The sequence below is a fragment of the Camellia sinensis genome, chromosome 1 (assembly GCF_055761805.1).
Source record: "Camellia sinensis isolate YWXY chromosome 1, ASM5576180v1, whole genome shotgun sequence".
NCBI lineage: Eukaryota > Viridiplantae > Streptophyta > Magnoliopsida > Ericales > Theaceae > Camellia > Camellia sinensis.
In genome coordinates, this window is record NC_138961.1 from 196,130,393 (window position 1) to 196,152,080 (window position 21,688).

Genomic DNA, 21,688 nt, shown 5'->3' on the forward strand with positions numbered 1-21,688 from the left:
GTTTTAGATGCCCCTTTCTGGTTAAGACCCCCAGAGCCTTAGACAAAGGCATGTACAGTGGGGTGAAGGTTCTTTGGCCTCTGGGCTGGTGTTTAGTGGTTTGGGTATTACTTCCGGATGCACCGGAGAAGGGTGTGGCTGCCATGGGTCTCGGAAGAGGAGGGGGAATAGTGGTGACCATGCTCACCTCTGAAGCTCTTGCAGTTGCAGCGCCACTCAGGCCCGCATTGTTGTTACGGTTGAAAGTCCTCATCGGTTGTTCCCTGTCCTGGTCAATCAGACCTTGCTTCATTGCATCTTCGATTTGTACCCCAATCTCATGTAGATCCGAAAAAGTGGGGAAGGGGAGTACAATCATTTTCTGTATCAATTTTGGTTGGAGATTGCGCACAATCATCCAGATTTGGTCCTTATCAGTGGGCCTCAAAGTCATCATCAACGCCTTTGCCCTCCACCAAGTTACAAAATCTGAGAAAGTTTCCTTGGGAGCCTTGTCGTTTCGAGATCATGAGTTGTAATCTCGATCTGGGTGTTGTACGAGTACTGTGCGACAAAGGCCTCGGCCATTTCATCCCAACTTCTCTTTACCTCATCTTCTAACTTCGCGTACCAGATAGCAGCCACACCCGACAGGGTTCGGCCAAACAACGAAAGCTTTTGTGGTCGGGTTAGGCCCATTGGCCGCAGGATGTCTGAGAATAGCCGAAGATGGACCATGGGGTTCCCGGACCCGTCGAAGCGGTCAATTTGCGGCATCTTGAACCTATCGGGCAATGTCACGGCCACGTCGGTATATCCGTCCTCGATATCCGAAATAGCCTTTACTCCTTGTGATTTCTTGAAAAGCTTCTCAAGCTTGCTTAGTTTCAGAGCTGTATGGTCTATTTCAAACTCGAAGGGAGAGTCCGGGTGGTTGGGTGTATGGGTCTTGGACAGTTGAGGCGGAAGCGTGGGCGGAGCTGGCCCCGTTGGAAGGTTCGTGTCCTCTTGTATGTTTTGGATATTTGGCACGGTGTTCTGGGTGTTTGGCAGAGCGTTCTGGACAGTAGGTGTTTGCTTGGGTAACGGAGCCCCTGGCGGAGGAGGAACTTGATGTGAAGTAGATGCCGCATTCTGCTGTTGCAGTCTAGTGATTAGCTCGGCCTGCTGGGCCATGATCGCGGCCTGCTGTTTGGAGAATTCCGCTTGATGGGCGGCATCCTCCTGCATTTGTCTCATGCTCTCCTGCATTTGGCACATCAAGGCTTCCATCCCTGATGTATTTTGCCGATCCATCCGACTAACTGGTATGTCTATTTCTATAGCAACAATCGAAACCTCAGTCCTATTGTCCTCTGATGGAGTAACCCACTGTTCTGGCAACCTCTGTTCTGACACACTGCGTTTTCTTGGCTTTCTTCTGACAATGGAAGGTAGAGAATGGAACACTGACTGTCCGTCAATTAGATCCTCGGATCGATTGAGTCGACGACCTCGTGTCCAAAGTGCTTGGGGAATATCTACTGGGTCGGAAGCAATTGTGCTAGAACTTCCCTAGTAAAAAGATAAATAAAGCAATAAGGAAATAAATAAACAGATAAACGGACAACATAATAGCTTAAAGTAAATGCATGACACACAGCCGGGCATAACAACACACGGTCGACAAGCTGAATACACACTGTCCTCCAACACTGATTATTATCCCTGAATCACTGTCCCCAAAATTGAATCTCTGATACCCGCAGATAACTGATTCTCAAATACTGACTGATGCCCGCAGGCCTGATGCCCAAACTCATAAACTGATACATGCATTCCTGTAGAGACGCACTCTAAAAGCACATAACAGATAAGTGAGAGCCAAAACACCCCTATGTTAGGGTAGGGTTTCCCTGTCCTATTTTGTCAGGAGCTAGGATTTCACTACGCACGCAGCGGTCTCAAACAACCTATAAATGGGTAAGCAACCTGTCCTAGTTTGGAATGGTCACTATGGATCCGAATATGCACTAGGTCGAATGGTCAAATAGGGTGCCCCAGTAAAACCAGGGTTTGTGTTCCCATACTGGCAGAGCCCACAACCGGTCAACCTTATGGTCATGCCTTGACAAGACAAGCCTCCGGCAAACCGTTCAGGAATAGCAGATGGCAAACACGGTGTCCTAGGCGCACCAATGCAAATGCAATGCAAAGAAACACACAAGTGTAGTAAAAAACAGATATCATGAGTTCGAGTCAAGTTCTCTAACTCCCCAGCAGAGTCGCCAGAAACTGTAGACGTCCCCGAACGTCCCGGGAGGGACGAGCTCCCGTTCCGTTCGATATTAGGCTCACTACAGCTCAGGGCTCTCAAATTGTCACGGTTCTAAATCTGAACCAAAGAGTCCAAATCCGGCAAATCGTTTTGAGAAAACAGATTTTGAAAGAAGTGCCAAACATGGACTGCTTTGCCAGATACAGAGTCGCCACCTAAATATTTTATTTTGGGAAATTTAGGAAACCTTGACTCGTTTGCCTAAGGCCACGTGTCCGTCATCACCAAAGTTGCCTCGGCTTGGGAACTTGGGTACGACTAGGGAAGGTCACTTCGTGAGCACCCCCGCTCGCCCGATCAAAGATCGGCCTCTACTAACCATGATATCAAGTTTTGAAAACATTGTGTGTTCTTATTCCGGTTATTAGCCTAGATTTACTATGTGATGCGCACAGCATACAAGTATAGACTGGATCGTCTGAATTGGTACAAAACATTTCGTGTTTATTTGTTTGAAAGATGGTTTGATGGTGCTACCCGCATGTAGGCTAAGACGTGAATTTGCCACCCTCGGGTGGGCTTAGAAAAGATGATTTTGCCACTATCTAGTGGGCTTAAAACTCACAGTGAATAAATTGTTCCAATCCAAATAACCCAACCTTCACCCACAGGCATTCAAGCAGTTATATCACATAAGCAAATAGCCTCATGGTAAGCATGCTATTATGGCAGTCACCCACACACATGCAAGGATGCTAAAGCATAAAACTCACCGAGTACTCCAAGCCAAAACATAAGCTGATTAGAAATCCATGCATGATCCTAACTATACAGAAATGCCTAATGCAACACATGCAAAAATGCAACTATAGCAGGCTCGGTTATTCTAAACATGGCATATGAAATGCTACAGCTAACATGTATTCAATTTGGAATTGAAAATACAATGCAGTTAGTATGATGCGCCGAGCCCGGTGCATGCAAAACAGATGAATGAATGCAAACATGCTATCATACTGTATGTTAATTGAAACATGCCCTAATCTAAACATCATAAGCTGGTAAATAAAAGAGAGAAAGACGTGGGGTTGGAAGACATACATCACACACACGCACACTTATTACAGTTGTGCCCTCGTGCAGAGGGTCCGAATAAATAGTACAGTCCAAATAATACAGTCCGAATATAAAGAAATTCCTAATTAATTTACAAATTAACTAAGAAAAATAATAAACTGGCATGCAAGCCAGGGACTGCCTTGACTCTTCTTCAGATGATGGATGATGCATGTCTGGGCTGCCTTGCGCGAAAATCCACTGAGATACCCCAATTAGCCTCTGTTTTGCAATTATTCTTTGGAAAGCGCGCCAAGCTCCGGAAGGTTGCTAATTCTCGATTTGCTGCAACAGAGAGCAGGAAAGGGGCATAGCAATGTATTTTCACATATGTGTGTATGTCTTGATCTTCGTGCCACCAATCACGCATCTCGATGCATGATGGCCGAGGGGTCGAATTGCACAACTCAATATGAAATGAATGCACACATAAACACAACAAGACCTAACTCCATCATGGATAATCCGGAGTGTCGGCGACCAGGAATTGAGATACGTTCTGTCACTTGGAGTACGAAACGTACCTCGTTTTCCGTGCTCGGGCTAACTCCTATCCCAAGCACAATGCAATATGCATGACGTGCATGAATGCAACTAATATATAACCTAGCATGCACAATGCTATGAAATGGCATACACGATGCACGAAGTAACATGACATACATAATGAGCTAACATACAACCTAGCATACACAATGCTATGAAATGAAATGACATACACAATGCACAAGGGACTTACACCAACATGAGTGGACCTCAGCCACGCTCACATAGGAGGCCATGAGATGAAAATGAGACACTCGAGATGCGTGCACGCATGCACGCAAACCGAGGACCGACCTTAAGGCACCAAATGCCATTCTAACAAGACATGGCAAGGCATGGAATATGGCATACAAGCATGCAAATTTCAGCGCTAAAATATGACCCAAAACAGTCCCGAATCATGGAAACATGGCACCCGGTGCATGAAATGAAACCAAAATACAAAACTAGGCCTATGCATTGGCCTATAGCTATACAAAACATGCACTATTTGAACATTGAATGTAAAGACAGAGTCAAGACAGCCCCAAAATAAGTACATTCACAGTTCCAAGAAAGGTCAAACAATGAACACAAATAGGGCAAAACTAGCATGCAAAAATGGCCCTAAATGTGAGATAAAGAAGCAAGTCACAGCTGCAGGCCTCAAAAAGATGAGGGCCCTTCAACAATGTTGAAGAGGGGCCCAAAATATGATATTTTAAAGTTTACAACAAACCACAAAAACCAACACAGGTGTGGCTAAGCTCTCATTCAAGAAATGGGCCAAAAGAGGGACAAAGAAGCAAGTGGTGGTTGCTGGCCTCAAACACAAAGGGGCCCTTCAACAATGTTGAAGAGGGACCCAAAATATTGCACTTTAAAGTTGATGGCCAGACCCAAAACAGTATGCATGCAAGCCTAAAATACTACGCAAAATAAGGCCAAAAAGAAAGATATAACACAAAGTATATAAAGGATGCCTCAAACAGTGAAAGAACCTTAATGAAACATGAAGAGAGGGTCAAAATAAGGCCACTTATAGTTCAGACCAGAGCCCAAAAACAGAAGCAAAAGAGGCTAACAAATCATGCAAAAATATGGCTAAAAGAGAGATATAAAGGCAAGTGATAAATGAAAGCTTCAAACAGCAATGATCCCTTCAACAATATTGAAGAAGGGCTCAAAATAAGCCACTTTTCAGTTCATGACAGAGCTCAAAACAGTTTATACATAGGCCAAAAATACTACATAAGAAGATGGCATACAAGGGAGATAATGAAGCAAGTGCAACAAGGAGACCTCAAACAGGTAAATACCCTTAAACAAACATGAAAAATAGCTCAAAATAAGCCTAGTTCTAGTTAGGGTCGGAGCCCAAAACAGCAAGAAAGTATGGCTAAGAAAGCATGCAAAATATGGACCAAAAAGGGGGAAATGGAGCTTACCCTTGTAGACCAATCTTTTGGAAACTCTTGGCTTGAGTTTGGTGGCTCTTTAGCTTTGGAGAACAACCTCAAGCTGCTGGAATGAAGGATAGAAGGGTGGGGCTATGGGTTGGTGAAGAAATGGTGTAGGGTTTGAGAGGTTTGAAGCTTGGAAGTGTAAAGGGAGAGAGATACAATGGAAGGGGCCTAAGGCAAATGTTGTAACCCTCAAACCAGCAGCTGGAGCTGCTGTTATATAGACAAAAGAGGGGGAAAAAGGGGGGGAAAATGGAGGGAAAACAATCCAAGTTTCCCTCCAAAAATGCACCCCCCCGGATACACAATCTGGGGGGAAACAGAATATACAGCTGTAAGGAACAGGGTGCAAGGATCATGACCGGCCAGCTATCTAGGGTTTAGATGGCCGGCCGGCTACCTCCTATGGCCGGTCGGCTAGGGGTCAAAAGGGTCAAGAAGCATTAGTGGCCGGCCACCCCAAAAAGAGAGCCTCTGATGTGTGCACAACACAACCCTGTGGTTAAACACTGGAAATAGTGAACCAGGAGAGAGAAAAACTCACTTTTCAAAGGGGTTCAAAAGGTTCAACAACAATTACTGGCCGGCCACCAAATATTGGTGGCCTCCCAGATGTGTACATCACAAATATGGGGTTTAGGGTGCAAGAAAATGGCCCAAGGATGGTCAACATTGGCTTTGAAGTGAGGAAAATCGGGCGACGGAGGGCAATGAAGGGATAAAGTTGGCTGACAGGACAATTACTGGCCTCCCGCCCTTCTACGACCTTCTCAGCAATGAAACAGAGGTCCCTGCCAAAAATGAATCAAAACCGATGCAAAACGAAGTTTCGGGGCCGAAACGCGCAGCCCGAGGCCTCGAAAACTGGCTGTTAGGCACCGGGAATGGTGTTCAACCACGAAGTTGGTTTCTCTAGCCACAGTGTCCCTCAAAAGGGAGCAAATAAGATGTATGCCAAAAACCGGAGCAAACGGAGGCAGTTAAGCGGTTTCGAACCGAGGCACACGGCCAACGGCTCCGAAAAATCGGAAACCGGACTCCAAACAGGCAAAATGGCCTATGACCACGAAACGTAGCCTACGGCCACTGAGAGATGATCTACGAGACCTCTCCCTTCCTTCGGGAAGAGAAACAGAGAAAACCGAGCCTGGTTCGCAAACCGAGGTAAGGCGTGAAAGAGTCCGAAAGTCCGAAGGCAAGGCTTGCAGCCGAGACTCTGAAACTTCTGAACGAGCACGATATGCAACATCACCAAGCGCTCAATCGGTGACGTCTGAGTCTTAAGGTCGGTCAAAAATGGGGTGTCTACATCGTGCCTTAGGTTTGGTCCTCGGTTTGCGTGCGTGTGTGCACGCATTCCGAGTTGTCTCATTTTCATCTTATGGCTACTGATGTGAGTGTGGCTGAGGTCCACTCATGTTGGTGTAAGCCCATCGTGCATTGTGTATGCCATTTCATTTCATAGCATTGTGTATGCTAGGTTGTATGTTAAAGCATTGTGTATGCCTCGTTACATCGTGCATTCTGTATGCCATTTCATAGCATTGCGTATGCTAGGGTGCATGTTAGGATTGCATTCATGCATGTCATGCATATTGCATAGTGCTTGGGATAGGAGTTAGCCCGAGCACAGGAAATGAGGGACGTTTCGTACTTCGAGTGACGGAACGTGTCTCAATTCCTAGTCACCGACACTCCGGATTATCTATGATGGAGTTTAGGTTTTGTTGTGTTTATATGTGCATTCATTTCATATTGAGTCGTGCAATTTGACTCCCGGCCATCATGCATCGATATGCGTGATTGGTGGCACGAGGATCGAGGTATGCATACATTTGTGAAAATACATTGCTATGCCCCTTTCCTGCTCTCTGTTGCAGCAAATCAAGAATTAGCAACCTTCCGGAGCTTGGCGCGCTTTCCAAAAATTATTGCAAAACAGAGGCTAATTGGGGCATCGCTGTGGATTTCCGCGCAAGGCAGCCCAGACATGCATCATCCATCATCTGAAGAAGAGTCAAGGCAGTCCCTGGCTTGCATGCCAGTTTATTATCTTTCTTAGTTAATTTGTAAATTAATTAGGAATCTGTATTATTTGGACTGTACTATTTATTCGGACCCTTTGCGCGAGGGCACAACTGTAATAAGTGTGCGTGTGTGTGATGTATGTCTTCCAACCCCACGTTTTTCTCCCTTTTATTTACCAGCTTATGATGGTTAGATTAGGGCATGTTTCAATTAGCATATAGTATGATAGCATGTTTGCATTCATTCATCTGTTTTGCATGCACCGGGCTCGGCGCATCATACTAACTGCATTGTATTTTCAATTCCAAGTTGAATACATGTTAGCTGTAGCATTTCATATGCCATGTTTAGAATAGCCGAGCCTGCTATAGTTGCATTTTTGCATGTGTTGCATAAGGCACTTCTGTATAATTAGGATCATACATGGATTTCTAATTAGCTTCTGTTTTGGCTTGGAGTACTCGGTGAGTTTTATGCTTTAGCATCCTTGCATGTGTGTGAGTGACTGCCATGATAGCATGCTTACCATGAGGCTATTTGCTTATCTGATATAACTGCCTGAATGCCTGTGGGTGAAGGTTGGGTTATTCGAATTGGAACAATTCATCAAATGTGTGTTTTAAGCCTACTAGATAGTGGCAAAATCATGTTTTCTAAGCCCACCTGAGGGTGGCAAATCCACGTCTTAGCCTACTTGCGGGTAGCACCATCAAACCATTTTCAAAACAAACAAACATGAAATGTTTTGTTCCAATTTAGGTGATCCAGTCTATACTTGTATGCTGTACGCATCACATAGTAAATCTAGGCTAATAACCGGAATAAGAACGCATAATGTTTTCAAAAATAGATATCATGGTTAGTAGAGGCCGATCTTTGATCGGGCGAGCGGGGGTGCTCACGAAATGACCTTCCCCAATCGTACCCAAGTTCCCGAGCCGAGGCAACTTTGGTGATGACGGACACGCGGCCTTAGGCAAACGAGTCAGGGTTTCCTAAATTTCCCCAAAATAAAACATTTAGGTGGCGACTCTGTATTTGGCAAAACAGTCCATGTTTGGCACTTCTTTCAAAATCTGTTTTCTCAAAACGATTTGCCGGATTTGGACTCTTTGGTTCAGACTTAGAACCGTGGCAATTTGAGAGTCCTGAACTGTAGTGAGCCCAATATCGAATGGAACGGGGGGGACTTGTTCCTCTCCCGGGGCGTTCGGGGGACGTCTACAGAGAGGGTAGAGAGACAGAGATGAGGAGAAAGAGGGACAAAACTGAGAAAATAGTCATTTCCATTTTGTATCAGTTGGGTTTTTTGGGCTGCAACATTGCTCATGTAGATCATAGATGGAACCAACACAAATGCCACTGCCATTAGAGACAGAGAGAGAGAGAGAGTTTTTTAAAGTTGAGAACCTTCTCAGTTTATAATATTCTCAATTTTAATCATGAAAAAATTGTGAAATTTCTCAAAATTGATAATTATAAATTTCTTAGTTTTGATAGTTTTGATAATATTTTCAGTTCATACTAGAAAAAAAAAAATGAGAAATTTCTTAGTTTTGATAATTATAAATTGAGAACATTCTCAGTTTTGAAATTGAGAACATTCTCAGTTTTCGGATTAAAGGAAAAAACATCTTTTTACCTGTAAATGAGACTTATTGGTTCAAAAACTTTTTGACATGACCTAAGCTACCACAAAATATGCAAATAGGACTTTTTGGTAATTAATCCTTCTTTATATAATTTATACTAAAATGAGATTTTTTTCTCTTAAAAAAAAAAAAAACTAAATAATTTATGAAATCACTATTTAAAATGTGTTGGTGCTTTACATAATTTATGTATCATTAAATATTTCATTGACATTCCTCACGTAAAACTCAATAATTAGTCAGTGAAGATATTTAGGTAATATTTCATAAAGTTTTCTAATTATGATTTGAGAATAGAAATTATATTTTGGGTTTATGAGTTTTAAAATTATGATTTAAGTGTGAAAAATTTGTATGGTTATAATTTTTTAAATGAGTTTTGAAATGAATGATATGACATATGATATTTAATTTAAAAACTAATAACTCATAGCCAAACACACATCTCAAAATCCTATTCAAAACTCATAAAAAATTTTAAAAAAATTCTGAAAATATTTTTTATTTAAAATTTAAAAATAACAGATGCAAAAAAAAAAAACGTACACTATTTCGGTCAACCGGCCGGATGTCCGGGGAGACAACTGGGTTAGCCAAATTTTTCTGTCTAGAAAAGAGTTTTCAAAAGTGGGCGTTAAATTAATTTTTAAAAACTATAACTAAACAATATGTGTAAATCAAGAGGTGGAATTACAATTTCAAAGCTCTTCCAAACAAAACCTTAATTGTTATTCTTGAGAATAAATAAAATAGCATTTGTTAGGGGTGTCCGCGGTTCGGTTTGGGACGGTTTGGACCTGCCCGCATCTATGCGGTTTGGAAAAAAGTCAACATGCAACCGCTCGCAATGCGGTTGGTGGTTTGTGCGGATAGTGTTCGCAGATGTGCGGGCGGTTTGCGGATTGAATTTTTTTTTTCAAAAATTACAAATTCAATTTCAATAACATAACAAATTACTGATTCAACTTCAATAACATAATTACAGATTCAATTTTAATTACAGATTCAATACGATTAATAACAAATTCAATTTCAGATTTAATTTTAATAACAGATTCAGAGAGAGAGAGAGAGATCTGTTTGCATATATTAAATACATATTCAATTTCCACTTCTCAGATCTGTTGGCACAAAAAAAAATTGGATTTAATTCCAAAACAAACACACAGATTCAATTTCCTTCCATTTCTCACAGATTCAATAACAAATTTAATTCCAATACCACAGATGCAATTCCAAAAACACAGATTCAATTCCAAAAAAAAAAAAAAAGAGCGAGAGATCTGTTTGTATATATTAAAGACAGATTCAATTTCCACTTCTTAGACCTGTTGGTCCAAAAAAAAATCAAATTTATTTCCAAAGAAACACACAGATTCAATTTTCTTCCACTTCTTACATATTCAGCAATAGATTTAATTCCAATACCACGGATTCAATTTCAAAAATACAGATTCAATTCAAAAAAAAAGAAGAGCAGGGCAAGAGATCTATTTGCATAAACACAAATTAGATTCTAGGAAGACAGATCGGATTGCATAAAATAAACAGAGACTGAGACCAGAGACTGAGACTAATGAGATGAGAGATCAAAGAGAGACAGAGAGGCTTATCTGTGAGTCGATCGGCGCAGATGCAAAACCAGAGAGTGAGACTGATGAGATGAGAGAGTGAGAGAGACAGATCAGAGAGATATCTGATATATATATATATATATATATGTTGTAAAAAAAAATCAAAGATCGGGGCGAGAGAGAGAGAGACAGAGACTGAGAGAGAAATAGATGCTTACTTGTGAGTCAATCCGTGCGATGAGAGAATGAGTCGATCGGTGTGATGAGAGAGTGAGACGATCAGTGCAGAAGATGAACAACGAGAGAGTGAGAGAGACAGTGATGAGATGAGAGAGTGAGGGAGACAGATTCGTATTTTTGAGTTTGAGAGTTAGATAGATTAGGGATTTTTTGTTTTGTTTGTTATAGATGAGGTGAGATGGTGAGATGAACAGTCAGATTGAAAAAAAAAAAAAAAAAAAGTATTAATGCGGGCGGGTTAGACGGGTGTGGTTCAAACCCCCAACCCGCCTGCAACCCGAAATTTATATAAAATCCAAACCACACCCTACCCTAATGTGTTTGCGAAACCGCCCACACGCGTGCAGTTCGGATCAGGTAGGGCGGTTTGGGCGGGTCAGATAAGCCTATGCCCAGCCCTAGCGTTTGAGGATAGATACACTTAACGGTGCATGAACATGGACTAAGCGTTAGCGTTAGCCACGTGAAACTCGTTTCAAAGAATTGGGCCGTTGACCAATGGCTAATAGGAGTGTTTGATGTGGATTATACAAGGTGATTATAGCTTATTTTAATTTGAGAATTTATGTCAAATTATTTGATGTAGTTTTTACTTATAGCTTTTTAAGTAAAATAGTTTAAATAAACTGAAAAAAAAACTAATTATTTAGGACTTGTGAAAGAGGTGCTTTTGATTTTTACTTTATGATTATCAGCTTTTAACTTACAATAAGCTGTACCAAACAGTACCATAGTTGGTGTGAGAGGTGAATGAGGTTAGTGATGTGACTTAGGCCTATTTTGAAAAGATGGTTAAAAGCTAATTTTTTGATTTTTTGACTTCTTTTTATGAAAGAGAAAGTTGGTTAAAAACTGAAAAGTGACTTTTAACTCACTTTCCAAGATAGGCCTTATAGACATAATGCCATGCTGTAAGCGTATGAAAGTATGTGTTAAATTTATTTTAATAATTTGAATTATTCATAGGGTAGGATTTATTGAATAAATTATTTATAAAAAAATTGAAGTTAATTAGATATCTAACTTACAATAAGATCATGTTTATGTTTAAAAAAACAAACGATTAGTATGAATTTAATAATTTTTTTAAGCTATTATTCGGCTTAATTATAAGGTTATATTTGTCAAATTAATTTCATTTTTTTATAGATAATATACTTAACGAATCTTATAATATGAATGGCTCGAATTATCAAAATATAATCTGAACAAACTTCACGAGATGTGACACACGAGTGTTGTCACAGCACCTTTCCCCAATCTAGTGTGAGAGAGCCACTACAACACTTTCTTAGTTTAGTAACATTTAAAAGTGACACAAAACTATTCTTCTAATGACATTTTTTAGTCTTGTGGCATTTTAAACAAGTGTCATTTATATCTGTGCTACGATAGATACTAGTGGCATCTCAGTGATACTTGAAAGTGCCACTACACCATTATGACTAAAGACTTTCAATGACACTTTGATGTCATGATAGACACTATTTGTGACATTATCAAGCGCCATTAAAAAAAGATTTAGTGGCACTTCAGTGACACTTGTAAGTGCCATTACACCATAAGGTTAAAGACTTTCAGTGACACTTTAATGTCATGGTAGACACTAGGGTTGTGTAAAATATCGCCCAATCCGTTAAACCGCACCGATTCACATCAATCCGCACTGCTTTAACTGTGGTTTAAACTTTAAAATTTATAATCTGCCAACCGAATAGCTCTGCTCCGCTATAGTTAATATATATATATATATATATTTTTTTTTTAACTTTCAATGAAGCATTAATGTAAAAATGAGTGTGAGAGAAATTTAAGATATGAAATTTATTACAAATTAGTGGTTATATATATGAAACATATTATGTAAAATTATTTTGGGTTACATATCTAAAAATATTATACAAATTAGTGTTATATATTATGCAAATGTATAATTAGTTAGAATATTTTTCAATCCATTAATTCACTAAAAACCGCCTAAATCGCAATTTGTCAATCCGCTAATCCGCTATTCGGTTTATAATTTTACTCTCGAACTGTCCGAATCGCACTGCACACACCCCTAGTAGACACTATTCGTGACGCTATCAAGTACTATTAAAGAAGACTTACAATTTAAAAAATGCCACTATATGAATTTTTAATGACGCGTGTTATGCCACAATTGATATTCTTAACAACTTCAAAAATGCCACTAAATCCAATTCATTTGTGCCATTAAATGAATATAAGTGCCATTGGAGTTTATTCTAGTGACACTTTGCAAAACTACTACCACTACTTCGAAATGCCACTTATATGTTCTTTTCATTGGCACTTTTAAAAGTCACAACTAAACATGCGTAAATGCCTGTAAAAATTGAATCGTTTTTATAAAAAATTGAATATTAATTGACACATCCTATATTAATTTGACATCTATTCATTCTGTAATATTTTCATAATAATAAACAAATATTACCACCATAGGATCATCACATCAAAAAAAAAAAAAAAAAAATCAAACAACAACCATTTTTTTATTTAAAAATATAAATTTATTAATATTACAATACAAATCGTGATCAAAATTATAAAATATTCCATCACACTAACAAAGTTAAAGCAAAAAAAAAAAAAAAAAAAGAAGAAGAAAGAAAATTATTCTAACCATAAGTTCAGAAAAGCCATAGTGATATCCATCTTCTGGAGAGACAAATTATCAAAACAAATTTAGTTCCCAAATTCTCAACCTCACTTGTATAAATATTCTCGGTTAGCACCCATAACTTGAGAAATCTGCATCCAAAAGATAAACATATAAAGGTAATTAAAATTATATTAAGTTAACATAAATTTGTTAATGAAATTAGTATTTACGAAAGAAATATACCACAAATAGAGTAGACAAAGCAATATGAGCTCCAATAATTTGTCTAATTGTTTTGACAAGTCCATATGATCGGATCAAACTCTCAATAGGTTTGACTGGCACTTAAGCACATACCTCCTAATAGTCATGTTCTAGTTCTTCCATTTCTACTTCTTTAGATGAGTTTGTACTTTTAAGTACTCTGATTGCAACTGTTTCTGTTAGTCTAATGATACTTCTTAGAATAACTATATCTCTCACCTGTAAATCAAGATTTAACTACTTAAGTAATTATATATTTACAATTAATAAATAATATTTAAAAAATAAACTAGTACAAAGTGTCAGAGTGAAGATGATCACAACTGAAAGTGATATGCATTTCTCTAGTAGATAAGCAAGCCACATGATTTAATCACTTAATTGGGACTTTTAAAAATACCATGTTTACGAATGCAAAAAAAAAAAAAAAAAAAAAAGATGGTGTGAAAAGAGATTAATATTATTTTGTCATCTTATTTATCCTTACAAACAGAAAAAGGGTAAAAATAAATAAATAAATAAAAACAGAGCAAAATAATGTAAAATTTCACTGAAGCATTTAAACAGACACTTGCAAGACATTATATAAAATCACAACATAAATACAATAATAGTAAATCACAACTAACCTTTTATGTTAAAAGATAAAAATTAATAAATTCATGAGCTAAAAGATTAGATTTTCCAGATTGTATCAAGTTTTATACCTAAAACAAGAAGATCATAAATAAGTGACAAATATAGAGGTATTGTGTGTGTTTGATGAGAGTGAGAAAGAGAGAAAGAACAACTAATGAACTCTGATAGTAGAAGATGAAAGCACAACAAATTTGTGGTGTAGATGGTAGATAAGGATGACATGAAAGATAAAAAATGATAAACCCTTACTTTATTATTTGGGTCACGCCTCTTTGTCCTGCAAAAATCAAATTTGCTTCACCAATTTCAGAATTGTTGGACTTCTGCATCTATCTCTGTCTCAATCTACTCTGCGGATTTTGCCTCATTAAATTTGGTTTGTGTCACACCCCAAAACATGACACTAGTGTAATGCCACTAAATATGCACTAAAAGGGGTTAGGGTTTTATTTTAGTGTAGTGCCCATGAAAACTACACTCTGTTTGAAAACTTGGTTATTTTAGTTTATTTTTTTGATTATTTTAACCTAATTAAAAAAATTATATTTGAGATGATAGTTGATATTTTTTTTATAGTTGATTTCATAGTCATGAGAAAAAAAAAATGAAATATTTATAATTTAAATATGACATTTCATTTTATTAATTATTTTAATTTTTATTAACTATTTTAACTTAATCGTTGGCATCCCAAACTAGCCAAGCATAACTGAGCCGATAGTCTAGGGATGACAATAAAAACCCGGCCCGACGGGGACCCAGACTGCCTCGTCCCGATAAATAGGATTTTTCTCGAAAATTATTCCCCATAGGGCCGGGGCAGGTATTAAAAAATACATCCCCAATAATTTTCGGGCCAGGGACGGTGATAGGTCCTCCGGTCCCGGTCCCGCCCCGAAATTCCCTGAAAAATCCCCACCTGTGTGTTTAGTTGTATTATATATATATATATATATCTCGCTAATTCTTTGACTCTTGCAACTCTCTCACTGACTCACTGTCTCAACTCTCATTCTCTCTCTCAACTGTCTTACTCTCTCGTTCTTCTCTCTCTCACTCTTATCGATACGACGACACAGTCACCGACTCTTCTCTCTCTCTCTCTCTCTCTCTCTCTCTTTCACACCTCGTTTGCTCTCTCATCTCTCCCCTTCTGCTGCTGATCGCATACTAGTCATCGACACCACCACCACCGCTGGTCCAGCCTCGAATCTACAGATGACGGCATCGACTTAGGACAAAAACCTCGGATCTTATTTTTTCCATCGTCGATCTCAAGTCTCTCCATCGACGATCTCATTTTCTAGATCTGTTTTGTTTAAATCTGTTTGTGTGTGTGTGTGTGATGATGACGACGACGACTCAGATCCGCAGATGTGTGCGCGTGTGTGTGATGATGATGACTACTCAAATCTGCAGATGTGTGTGTGTGTGTGTGTGTGTTTGCAGATGCCTATGTGCGTGTGTGTTTGTGTGTGTATGTCTCACCGTCGGGGGTTTTTCGGGGTCGGGGAAACCCGATCCCCGTCGAGGGCGGGGGTGGGAGGCGATGGGTTCCTCGCCGGGGATCGGGGCCAGGGACGGAGAATTTCATACTGTCGGGGATCGGGGACGGAGAGAGCAATCCTCGGTCCCGCCCCACCCCATTGCCATTCCTACCAAAGTCCACATACCACATTCATGGGTACTTATACACAGATTTTAAAAAATTTGGCATTTCTAAGTGAAAATTATGTGCCATGATATATTTTCTAACCTTATAGTGGAGGTTGTGAGTTCAACCATTGTGGGAGGATTATGAGGTTATTCCCTTCCTATTAAGGGCCATTTGGGCCTACTATAACTTAGTTTGAAGAAGGGGGAAAAAAAAAAAAAAAGGTCACCTCAATGCCCTACGTGAAGTCGAATTTATAACTTGAAAAATGTTCCAGACTGTTAACACCATAAATCTGCAATTTTTATTATTATTTATTATTTATATAATTGCAGGACACGTGACATCCTCTTATTCATTTGGAAGTTAAAAGAAGTTATAAAGATAATGGAGAATATGAAGGACAAAGTGGATGAGTGGGAGGACAAAGTGGATGAGTGGAAGGACACATGGCAAGACAAGAATGAAGATGGAAGAAATGGGTAGTTACTAAGTAGTTATTGCTGTATTTTTTCTTCTATAAATAGCCATTAATGGCTACATTGAAAAAGATCCAGAACTTAAATCAAAGACAATTGATTTCAATATTTCTTGTTATCTTCCTTATCTTAGGAGTAGTTTAACATAGATTTATATTTCGAAGCATTTATTTTCAGCATTTCCATTTCGAAGCATTTTATGCACTTTCTTTTCGAAGCATAGGAGTAGAGGTAAGTAATTATTACTTTGATTGTTCACTCAATCATCTTTCTCCGTCCCTTTTTCTTCTTTCACTTTTTCTTTTCGCTACACTTGGCAAATTTGAAGTCCTCTTCGTTGAGGCAAAAGAACCGTCAACACAATCGCTTGATAATTGGCTTGAATTTAATCTGTAAAGATTTTTCAATCCTTGCTGGCACGCTCGCATTTATGATATTTTCCTTCGTAGGAAAAATAAGCCAACATTTTTTGGCACGCCCAGTGGGACTCGAAGTGTAAGAAATGACAAACGATTTGGATTTCGCCATTCGAACTTGTCAATATGAAATATATTGGCGTGAAAGAGAAATTTTGGATCTTCAAGAAAAGATCCATTTTCTTGATGAAATAAACTTTCATCCCTTACAATATTATTTGGTGGAAGGAAAAAGACACCATTTAATTGGAGAAATTCATCAACTTGATATGAAAATTCGCCAATGGAATGATGAGTTATCAACTCTCACTACCAAGTCTTTAACTGAGGCTTTAATGGTCGGAATTGTTGAATTTTTTCAGAATTTTTCCATGGTTAAAAATAGCAAAAGCAAAGAATTGATTTCATCAATGGCTCGGGGGGTTCAAGAGTTCGTTTTAAAAGAGCCAAATTATGAAATTAACACAACGAAAGAGCATGTTCTTGAGCCAAATTTGGCTAAGAATGATGTTCCATGTATGACTCGAGGGGTCCAAAAACCAAATTTTAGAGAGTCAAGTCATGAAAATAATATATCTATGGGTGATTTTCATAAGCCATTAATGGCTAACATGGAAAAACAACCCACTTTGCCAAATAATTATGAAAACCTATTCGGCAAAAGTCATGTTTTTAAAACAAACATGGTCAAGAATAATGAACAAGCCACTGTTCATGAATTCAAAATTTTTGACATTTTTCAAAATGTCAAAAAATATAAATTTTCATGGTCACACTATACCATGACTTTTGGTGTTCAAAATCCTTTTTGGATTTATGGTTCACATCAAAATATAATTATGATAATGTGGCTAATAAAATTAACAAATTGTTCTTATGAGTTCGAAGCACTAAGAACAAGGGATGACCATTTAAAATGCATGAACTTGGCTAGAAAAAGCCTGTGCATTTAAATAAATGGCTGAGAATGGCTTATCTTTTCAAATTGATGGCCAATTGTTTGTATGTACACAATCAAAGCATCGAAGATACATTCGAAGCATCAAGAGTTGTTTCGAAGGTTGATTACTTCACATTCGAAGCTGTATAAAGCTTTGAAGATACATTCGAAACATCAAGAGTTGTTTCGAAGGTTGATTACTTCACCTTCGAAACTGTATAAAACTTTGAAAACTTTCGAAATGTGTACATCTCTTCAAATATATGTAAAATGACAATTAATTAGTTGTCGAATAATGCCTGTTTTTGGCATCATAAGTTGGCTCGAAGAACAACAGTTTTGGTGTCTTCGAAGAATTAATAATTGGTTCGAAGCACAAAATTAATATTTTCATTAATTATGTGTGAACCAGAACATATAAGTTTTGAATAACCACAATGTTGGCCAAAAACAGTTTCGAAAGCCGTTTTGCCATAAGTTGTTTCGAAAGCCGTTTTGCCATAATTTTGTAAGCTTCGAAGCACTCTATCTTGCATCAACAACAGCTTCGAAGAAATAATAATGGTGGTTGTGAACCTTCGAAGCTTTGTCGAGTATTTTTGAGGATGTAATTCGTCTTTTGTCGGTTCCATCGACCTTCGAAGAATGATTTTGGTCCTTTATATCACTTTCGAAGCTTGTTACTAGTAATAATTCGAGTCATCTAGTCATAATTTCATACTCATTCGAAGCACTTTATTGGTGTTGTTACATCATTCGAAGCACTTTGCTGCTTAGGTTAGTCATGTGCTTGGTTCGGCCCTTCAAAAATTCAAATAAACATCATTTTTAAGGGCCGCGGGGGGTAATGTTAACACCATAAATCTGTAATTTTTATTATTATTTATTATTTATATAATTGCAGGACACGTGGCATCCTCTTATTCATTTGGAAGTTAAAAGAAGTTATAAAGATAATGGAGAATATGAAGGACAAAGTGGATGAGTGGGAGGACAAAGTGGATGAGTGGAAGGACACATGGCAAGACAAGAATGAAGATGGAAGAAATGGGTAGTTACTAAGTAGTTATTGTATTTTTTCTTCTATAAATAGCCATTAATGGCTACATTGAAAAGGATCCAGAACTTAAATCAAAGACAATTGATTTCAATATTTCTTGTTATCTTCCTTATCTTAGAAGTAGTTTAACATAGATTTATATTTCGAAGCATTTATTTTCAGCATTTCCATTTCGAAGCATTTTATGCACTTTCTTTTCGAAGCATAGGAGTAGAGGTAAGTAATTATTACTTTGATTGTTCACTCAATCATCTTTCTCCGTCCCTTTTTCTTCTTTTACTTTTTCTTTTCGTTACACTTGGCAAATTTGAAGTCCTCTTCGTTGAGGCAAAAGAACCGTCAACACAATCGCTTGATAATTGGCTTGAATTTAATCTGTAAGGATTTTTCAATCCTTGCTGGCACGCTCGCATTTATGATATTTTCCTTCGTAGGAAAAATAAGCCAGCATTTTTTGGCACGCCCGGTGGGACTCGAAGTGTAAGAAATGACAAACGATTTGGATTTCGCCATTCGAACTTGTCAATATGAAATATATTGGCGTGAAAGAGAAATTTTGGATCTTCAAGAAAAGATCCATTTTCTTGATGAAATAAACTTTCATCCCTTACAATATTATTTGGTGGAAGGAAAAAGACACCATTTAATTGGAGAAATTCATCAACTTGATATGAAAATTCGCCAATGGAATGATGAGTTATCAACTCTCACTACCAAGTCTTTAACTGAGGCTTTAATGGTCGGAATTGTTGAATTTTTTCAGAATTTTTCCATGGTTAAAAATAGCAAAAGCAAAGAATTGATTTCATCAATGGCTCGGGGGGTTCAAGAGTTCGTTTTAAAAGAGCCAAATTATGAAATTAACACAACGAAAGAGCATGTTCTTGAGCCAAATTTGGCTAAGAATGATGTTCCATGTATGACTCGAGGGGTCCAAAAACCAAATTTTAGAGAGTCAAGTCATGAAAATAATATATCTATGGGTGATTTTCATAAGCCATTAATGGCTAACATGGAAAAACAACCCACTTTGCCAAATAATTATGAAAACCTATTCGGCAAAAGTCATGTTTTTAAAACAAACATGGTCAAGAATAATGAACAAGCCACTGTTCATGAATTCAAAATTTTTGACATTTTTCAAAATGTCAAAAAATATAAATTTTCATGGTCACACTATACCATGACTTTTGGTGTTCAAAATCCTTTTTGGATTTGTGGTTCACATCAAAATATAATTATGATAATGTGGCTAATAAAATTAACAAATTGTTCTTATGAGTTCGAAGCACTAAGAACAAGGGATGACCATTTAAAATGCATGAACTTGGCTAGAAAAAGCCTGTGCATTTAAATAAATGGCTGAGAATGGCTTATCTTTTCAAATTGATGGCCAATTGTTTGTATGTACACAATCAAAGCATCGAAGATACATTCGAAGCATCAAGAGTTGTTTCGAAGGTTGATTACTTCACATTCGAAGTTGTATAAAGCTTTGAAGATACATTCGAAACATCAAGAGTTGTTTCGAAGGTTGATTACTTCACCTTCGAAACTGTATAAAACTTTGAAAACTTTCGAAATGTGTACATCTCTTCAAATATATGTAAAATGACAATTAATTAGTTGTCGAATAATGCCTGTTTTTGGCATCATAAGTTGGCTCGAAGAACAACAGTTTTGGTGTCTTCGAAGAATTAATAATTAGTTCGAAGCACAAAATTAATATTTTCATTAATTATGTGTGAACCAGAACATATAAGTTTTGAATAACCACAATGTTGGCCAAAAACAGTTTCGAAAGCCGTTTTGCCATAATTTTGTAAGCTTCGAAGCACTCTATCTTGCATCAACAACAGCTTCGAAGAAATAATAATGGTGGTTGTGAACCTTCGAAGCTTTGTCGAGTATTTTTGAGGATGTAATTCGTCTTTTGTCGGTTCCATCGACCTTCGAAGAATGATTTTGGTCCTTTATATCACTTTCGAAGCTTGTTATTAGTAATAATTCGAGTCATCTAGTCATAATTTCATACTCATTCGAAGCACTTTATTGGTGTTGTTACATCATTCGAAGCACTTTGCTGCTTAGGTTAGTCATGTGCTTGGTTCGGCCCTTCAAAAATTCAAATAAACATCATTTTTAAGGGCCGCGGGGGGTAATGTTAACACCATAAATCTGCAATTTTTATTATTATTTATTATTTATATAATTGCAGGACACGTGGCATCCTCTTATTCATTTGGAAGTTAAAAGAAGTTATAAAGATAATGGAGAATATGAAGGACAAAGTGGATGAGTGGGAGGACAAAGTGGATGAGTGGAAGGACACATGGCAAGACAAGAATGAAGATGGAAGAAATGGGTAGTTACTAAGTAGTTATTGCTGTATTTTTTCTTCTATAAATAGCCATTAATGGCTACATTGAAAAGGATCTAGAACTTAAATCAAAGACAATTGATTTCAATATTTCTTGTTATCTTCCTTATCTTAGGAGTAGTTTAACATAGATTTATATTTCGAAGCATTTATTTTCAGCATTTTCATTTCGAAGCATTTTATGCACTTTCTTTTCGAAGCATAGGAGTAGAGGTAAATAATTATTACTTTGATTGTTCACTCAATCATCTTTCTCCGTCCCTTTTTCTTCTTTTACTTTTTCTTTTCGCTACACTTGGCAAATTTGAAGTCCTCTTCGTTGAGGCAAAAGAACCGTCAACACAATCGCTTGATAATTGGCTTGAATTTAATCTGTAAAGATTTTTCAATCCT